This window comes from Rattus norvegicus, chromosome 3, assembly GCF_036323735.1.
Source record: "Rattus norvegicus strain BN/NHsdMcwi chromosome 3, GRCr8, whole genome shotgun sequence".
Lineage (NCBI taxonomy): Eukaryota > Metazoa > Chordata > Mammalia > Rodentia > Muridae > Rattus > Rattus norvegicus.
In genome coordinates this window covers 160372351-160378948 of record NC_086021.1, presented here as the reverse complement: position 1 = coordinate 160378948, position 6598 = coordinate 160372351, and the positions used below count along the sequence as shown (strand labels likewise).

Here is a 6598-nt window from a genome sequence, read left to right as displayed (position 1 = left end):
TCTACATCCGGCTCCTGTCTGTCTGCACTTCTTTGCTTCATCCATCTTGTCTAATTGGGTGGCTGTATATGTATGGGCCACATGTGGGGCAGGCTCTGAATGGGTGTTCCTTCAGTCTCTGTTTTAATCTTTGCCTCTCCCTTCCCTGCCAAGGGTATTCTTTTTCCTCATTTAAAGAAGGAGTGAAGCATTCACATTTTGATCATCCGTCTTGAGTTTCATTTGTTCTAGGGATCTAGGGTAATTCAAGCATTTGGGCAAATAGCCACTTATCAATGACTGCATACCATGTATGTCTTTCTGTGATTGGGTTAGCTCACTCAGGATGATATTTTCCAGTTCCAACCATTTGCCTACGAATTTCATAAACTCGTTGTTTTTGATAGCTGAGTAATATTCCATTGTGTAGATGTACCACATTTTCTGTATCCATTCCTCTGTTGAAGGGCATCTGGGTTCTTTCCAGCTTCTGGCTATTATAAATAAGGCTGCGATGAACATAGTGGAGCACGTGTCTCTTTTATATGTTGAGGCATCTTTTGGGTATATGCCCAAGAGAGGTATAGCTGGATCCTCAGGCAGTTCAATGTCCAATTTTCTGAGGAACCTCCAGACTGATTTCCAGGATGGTTTTACCAGTCTGCAATCCCACCAACAATGGAGGAGTGTTCCTCTTTCTCCACATCCTCGCCAGCATCTGCTGTCACCTGAGTTTTTGATCTTAGCCATTCTCACTGGTGTGAGGTGAAATCTCAGGGTTGTTTTGATTTGCATTTCCCTTATGACTAAAGATGTTGAACATTTCTTTAGGTGTTTCTCAGCCATTCGGCATTCCTCAGCTGTGAATTCTTTGTTTAGCTCTGAACCCCATTTTTTAATAGGGTTATTTGTTTCCCTGCGGTCTAACATCTTGAGTTCTTTGTATATTTTGGATATAAGGCCTCTATCTGTTGTAGGATTGGTAAAGATCTTTTCCCAATCTGTTGGTTGCCGTTTTGTCCTAACCACAGTGTCCTTTGCCTTACAGAAGCTTTGCAGTTTTATGAGATCCCATTTGTCGATTCTTGATCTTAGAGCGTAAGCCATTGGTGTTTTGTTCAGGAAATTTTTTCCAGTGCCCATGTGTTCCAGATGCTTCCCTAGTTTTCCTTCTATTAGTTTGAGTGTATCTGGTTTGATGTGGAGGTCCTTGATCCACTTGGACTTAAGCTTTGTACAGGGTGATAAGCATGGATCGATCTGCATTCTTCTACATGTTGCCCTCCAGTTGAACCAGCACCATTTGCTGAAAATGCTATCTTTTTTCCATTGGATGGTTTTGGCTCCTTTGTCAAAAATCAAGTGCCCATAGGTGTGTGGGTTCATTTCTGGGTCTTCAATTCTATTCCATTGGTCTATCTGTCTGTCTCTGTACCAATACCATGCAGTTTTTATCACTATTGCTCTGTAATACTGCTTGAGTTCAGGGATAGTGATTTCCCCTGAAGTCCTTTTATTGTTGAGGATAGCTTTAACTGGTTTATCTGTTCCTGATTTAACTTCACTACCTGGTATCTGTCTAGGAAATTGTCCATTTCCTGAAGATTTTCAAGTTTTGTTGAGTATAGGTTTTTATAGTAAGATCTGATGATGTTTTGAATTTCCTCTGAATCTGTAGTTATGTCTCCCTTTTCATTTCTGATTTTGTTAATTTGGACACACTCTCTGTGTCCTCTTGTTAGTCTGGCTAAGGGTTTATCTATCTTGTTGATTTTCTCAAAGAACCAACTTTTGGTTCTGTTGATTCTTTCTATGGTCCTTTTTGTTTCTACTTGGTTGATTTCAGCTCTGAGTTTGATTATTTCCTGCCTTCTACTCCTCCTGGGTGTATTTGCTTCTTTTTGTTCTAGAGCTTTTAGGTGTGCTGTCAAGCTGCTGACATATGCTCTTTCCTGTTTCTTTCTGCAGGCACTCAGCGCTATGAGTTTTCCTCTTAGCACAGCTTTCATTGTGTCCCATAAGTTTGGGTATGTTGTACCTTCATTTTCATTAAATTCTAAAAAGTTTTTAATTTCTTTCTTTATTTCTTCCTTGACCAGGTTATCATTGAGTAGAGCATTGTTCAATTTCCACGTATATGTGGGCGTTTTTCCCTTATTGTTATTGAAGACCAGTTTTAGGCCGTGGTGGTCCGATAGCACGCATGGGATTATTTCTATCTTTCTGTACCTGTTGAGGCCCGTTTTTTGACCAATTATATGGTCAATTTTGGAGAAAGTACCATGAGGAGCTGAGAAGAAGGTATATCCTTTTGCTTTAGGATAGAATGTTCTATAAATATCCGTTAAGTCCATTTGGCTCATGACTTCTCTTATTCTGTCGACATCACTGTTTAATTTCTGTTTCCATGATCTGTCCATTGATGAGAGTGGGGTGTTGAAATCTTCCACTATTATTGTGTGAGGTGCAATGTGTGTTTTGAGCTTTAGTAAGGTTTCTTTTACGTATGTACGTGCCCTTGTATTTGGGGCATAGATATTTAGGATTGAGAGTTCATCTTGGTGGATTTTTCCTTTGATGAATATGAAGTGTCCTTCCTTATCTTTTTTGATGACTTTTAGTTGAAAATTGATTTTATTTGATATTAGAGTGGCTACTCCAGCTTGCTTCTTCTGACCATTTGCTTGGAAAGTTCTTTTCCAGCCTTTCACTCTGAGGTAGTGTCTGTCTTTGTCTCTGAGGTGTGTTTCCTGTAGGCAGCAGAATGCAGGGTCCTCGTTGCGTATCCAGTTTGTTAATCTATTTCTTTTTATTGGGGAGTTGAGGCCATTGATGTTGAGAGATATTAAGGAATAGTGATTATTGCTTCCTGTTATATTCATATTTGGATGTGAGGTTATGTTTGTGTGCTTTCATTCTCTTTGTTTTGTTGCCAAGATGATTAGTTTCTTGCTTCTTCTAGGGTATAGCTTGCCTCCTTATGTTGGGCTTTACCATTTATTATCCTTTGTAGTGCTGGATTTGTAGAAAGATATTGTGTAAATTTGGTTTTGTCATGGAATATCTTGGTTTCTCCATCTATGTTAATTGAGAGTTTTGCTGGATACAGTAACCTGGGCTGGCATTTGTGTTCTCTTAGGGTCTGTATGACATCAGTCCAGGATCTTCTGGCCTTCATAGTTTCTGGGGAGAAGTCTGGTGTGATTCTGATAGGTCTGCCTTTATATGTTACTTGACCTTTTTCCCTTACTGCTTTTAATATTCTTTCTTTATTTTGTGCGTTTGGTGTTTTGACAATTATGTGACAGGAGGTGTTTCTTTTCTGGTCCAATCTATTTGGAGTTCTGTAGGCTTCTTGTATGCCTATGGGTATCTCTTTTTTTTAGGTTAGGGAAGTTTTCTTCTATGATTTTGTTGAAGATATTTACTGGTCCTTTGAGCTGGGAGTCTTCACTCTCTTCTATACCTATTATCCTTAGGTTTGATCTTCTCATCGAGTCCTGGATTTCCTGTATGTTTTGGACCAGTAGCTTTTTCCACTTTACATTATCTTTGACAGTTGAGTCTATGACTTCTATGGAATCTTCTGCTCCTGAGATTCTCTCTTCTATCTCTTGTATTCTGTTGGTGAAGCTTGTATCTACGGCTCCTTGTCTCTTCTTTTGGTTTTCTATATCCAGGGGTGTTTCCATGTGTTCTTTCTTGATTGCTTCTATTTCCATTTTTAATTCCTTCAACTGTTTTATTGTGTTTTCCTGGAATTCTTTCAGGGATTTTTGTGTCTCCTCTCTATGGGCTTCTACTTGTTTATGTTTTCCTGGAATTCTTCCAGGGATTTTTGCGATTCCTCTCTGTAGGCTTCTACTTGTTTATTAATGTTTTCCTGTGTTTCTCTAAGGGAGTTCTTCACGTCTTTCTTGAAGTCCTCCAGCATCATGATCAAATATGATTTTGAAACTAGATCTTGCTTTTCTGGTGTGTTTAGATATTCCATGTTTGTTTTGGTGGGAGAATTGGGCTCCGATGATGCCATGTAGTCTTGGTTTCTGTTGCTTGGATTCCTGCGCTTGCCTCTCGCCATCAGATTATCTCTAGTGTTACTTTGTTCTGCTATTTCTGACAGTGGCTAGACTGTCCTATAAGCCTGTGTGTCAGGAGTGCTGTAGACCTGTTTTCCTCTCTTTCAGTCAGTTATGGGGACAGAGTGTTCTGCTTTCGGGCGTGTAGGTTTTCCTCTCTACAGGTCTTCAGCTGTTCCTGTGGGCCTGTGTCTTGAGTTCACCAGGTAGGTCACTTGCAGCAGAAAAGTTGGTCTTACCTGTGGTCCTGAGGCTCAAGTTCGCTCGCGGGGTGCTGCCCTTGGGCTCTCTGTGGCGGCAGCAACCAGGAAGACCTGCGCCGCTCCTTCCGGGAGCTTCAGTGCATCAGGGTTCCAGATGGTCTTTGGCTTTTTCCTCTGGCGTCCGAGATGTGTGTGCAGAGAGCAGTCTCTTCTGGTTTCCCAGGCTTGTCTGCCTCTCTGAAGGTTTAGCTTTCCCTCCCACGGGATTTGGGTGCAGAGAACTGTTTATCCGGTCTGTTTCCTTCAGGTTCCGGCGGTGTCTCAGGCAGGGGTCCTGCCGCTCCTGGGCCCTCCCCCACGGGAGCCCAGAGGCCTTATACAGTTTCCTCTTGGGCCAGGGATGTGGGCAGGGGTGAGCAGTGTTGGTGGTCTCTTCCGCTCTGCAGCCTCAGGAGTGCCCACCTGACCAGGCGGTGAGGTCTGTCTCTCTCACGGGGTCTGGGAGCAGAGACCTCAGTGAACTTCTATACACAGAAAGCTCTCTTTCAAGGCAGTTCTGAAGCAGCAGGGCTGTTATGTTAATAAAGTTTACTCAGGGCCCATACCGGTGCCATCAGGTTTATTTTTTATACCAAAGTCTCTGATCATTACAGCCACATATTCCAGTTCTTCAAAATGAACTTCTGAGATAGATTAGTTAACTGGCAGTCTGAATTCCCTCAGCCCCTTGTGCAAACCCCATAGAACTTGACATCATTTTTCTGAGTGCTTTCCAGAAAATGTTTGATCTCAAAAAAGCAAGAGTCACCAGGCTGCTGCTCCAGTGGTTGAGCTCCTGGTGGTTGATGTCAAGCTTTGTTCTCCTCCTTACCACAGGCACTGAAGTCTCTGGCGAGGGCCTGATCCATGGGTGCCCCACAACAGAGACCACAGTCACATCCACAGTGGTGGAGCCATTAGGCCTGGCTGCCCAGGCACAGTAGCAGGGAATCCACCTGCAGGTGGTGAAGCTGCTGCTGGAGGCCTTGCTGCAGGCGATGGCCTGTTAACAGCTTTCACTCACACACACTCACACACACACACACACACACACACAATACAGAGACAAAGATGAAGCAGAGACTGATGGAATGGCCAATCAATAAATGGCCCACTTTGAAACTTTTCCTGTGGATGAGGACCAGTCCCTGACACTATTAATGATGCTCTTTTATGCTTGCAGAAAAGAGCCTACCATAACTCTCCTCCGAGATGCTCTACACCTCAGCTGACTGAAAGCAGACTTAAGAGCTGAGAATGAAGGTGTGCACTGTAGCTAACTCAGCACAAGGGGGCGCTCAGGGCCATTTGACTGTGCTTGTCTGCTCTGGAGTCTTGGGGTCTCCGTGGAATCTGCCCACTACCCAAGACAGGAAGGTTGTCATTATTATCAACCTTGACATTGTTTCTTAGTTCCTCCAGGAGGCGGATAAGCTGTGTGAAGAAGAAAGGCTACATCTTCTGAAAGAGGACATTGTTGGCATTAAGAAATTGAGACTTCACAACTCCACAAGAAGTGTTCTTTAGCCAAAGCACCATGAACTAGATTGAACAAACACTGTGTTAAGGAAGGGGATAATGACAGTTTTCCCTGTCTGGGACTGAGAGTGTGAATATAAGAAGTACTTAGAGGGGTTGGGGATTTAGCTCAGTGGTAGAGCGCTTGCCTAGGAAGCGCAAGGCCCTGGGTTCGGTCCCCAGCTCCGAAAAAAAGAACCAAAAAAAAAAAAAAAAAGAAGAAGTACTTAGAGACCTCTCTCATGACCTCACCATAAACAAGCAACAAAGGGTTAAAAGGACAAGAGTGAAAAAACAGACAAAGCAAAAAACTGTACCAAAACAAATAAACAAACAAACAAAAAAAAAGAAACGAAAACTTTCTTGCACTCACTCTCCTTCTGGTTACTCTCTTGTCTGTCTTTAGTTCATATTGTAAAACTAACACAGGCTTTCTTCGCTTTTCCTGCATTTTTAAAAATTCCAGTTGCTGCCTCACAGCACTGCCAGGGATCCCTGGAAGGCCCTCAATTTTAAGTGCTTCCCAATGTTGGAGGATTCCTTGCACCTACTGAAGCACGGAACACCTGTGTGGTACAGATGTCACCAGTACCTTAGCCAAAGTCACTCGGCAGGAGTTGGAAGCCAAAGGGCTGAGCTGAGTCTGCCTTTGACCAGAGCTCCTCTCTGCACCTTAGTGTGACGCTGGGTGGCGTCTGTTCACAGCACTCATCCTTGGCTTGAGAGAGAATGCCCCTTAGTGTCTCTGAACGAACTAAAGATCTTACAGTAGCTTTTCTA

At 43.0% G+C, this 6598-nt stretch overlaps 1 long non-coding RNA gene across 2 annotated transcripts; it reads left to right on the top strand.

Annotated features, from left to right (window-relative positions):
* The first annotated feature begins 3094 nt into the window (after positions 1-3094).
* On the top strand, positions 3095-6170 carry LOC134486466 (uncharacterized). 2 transcript variants are annotated; one of them, XR_010065439.1, is made up of 3 exons: positions 3095-4264; positions 5484-5563; positions 5723-6170. It is a non-coding gene; the product is annotated as an uncharacterized LOC134486466 (long non-coding RNA). The 2 variants fall into 2 exon arrangements; XR_010065438.1 differs by having other exon boundaries at positions 3100-4264; positions 5714-6170.
* Positions 6171-6598: the final 428 nt, after the last annotated feature.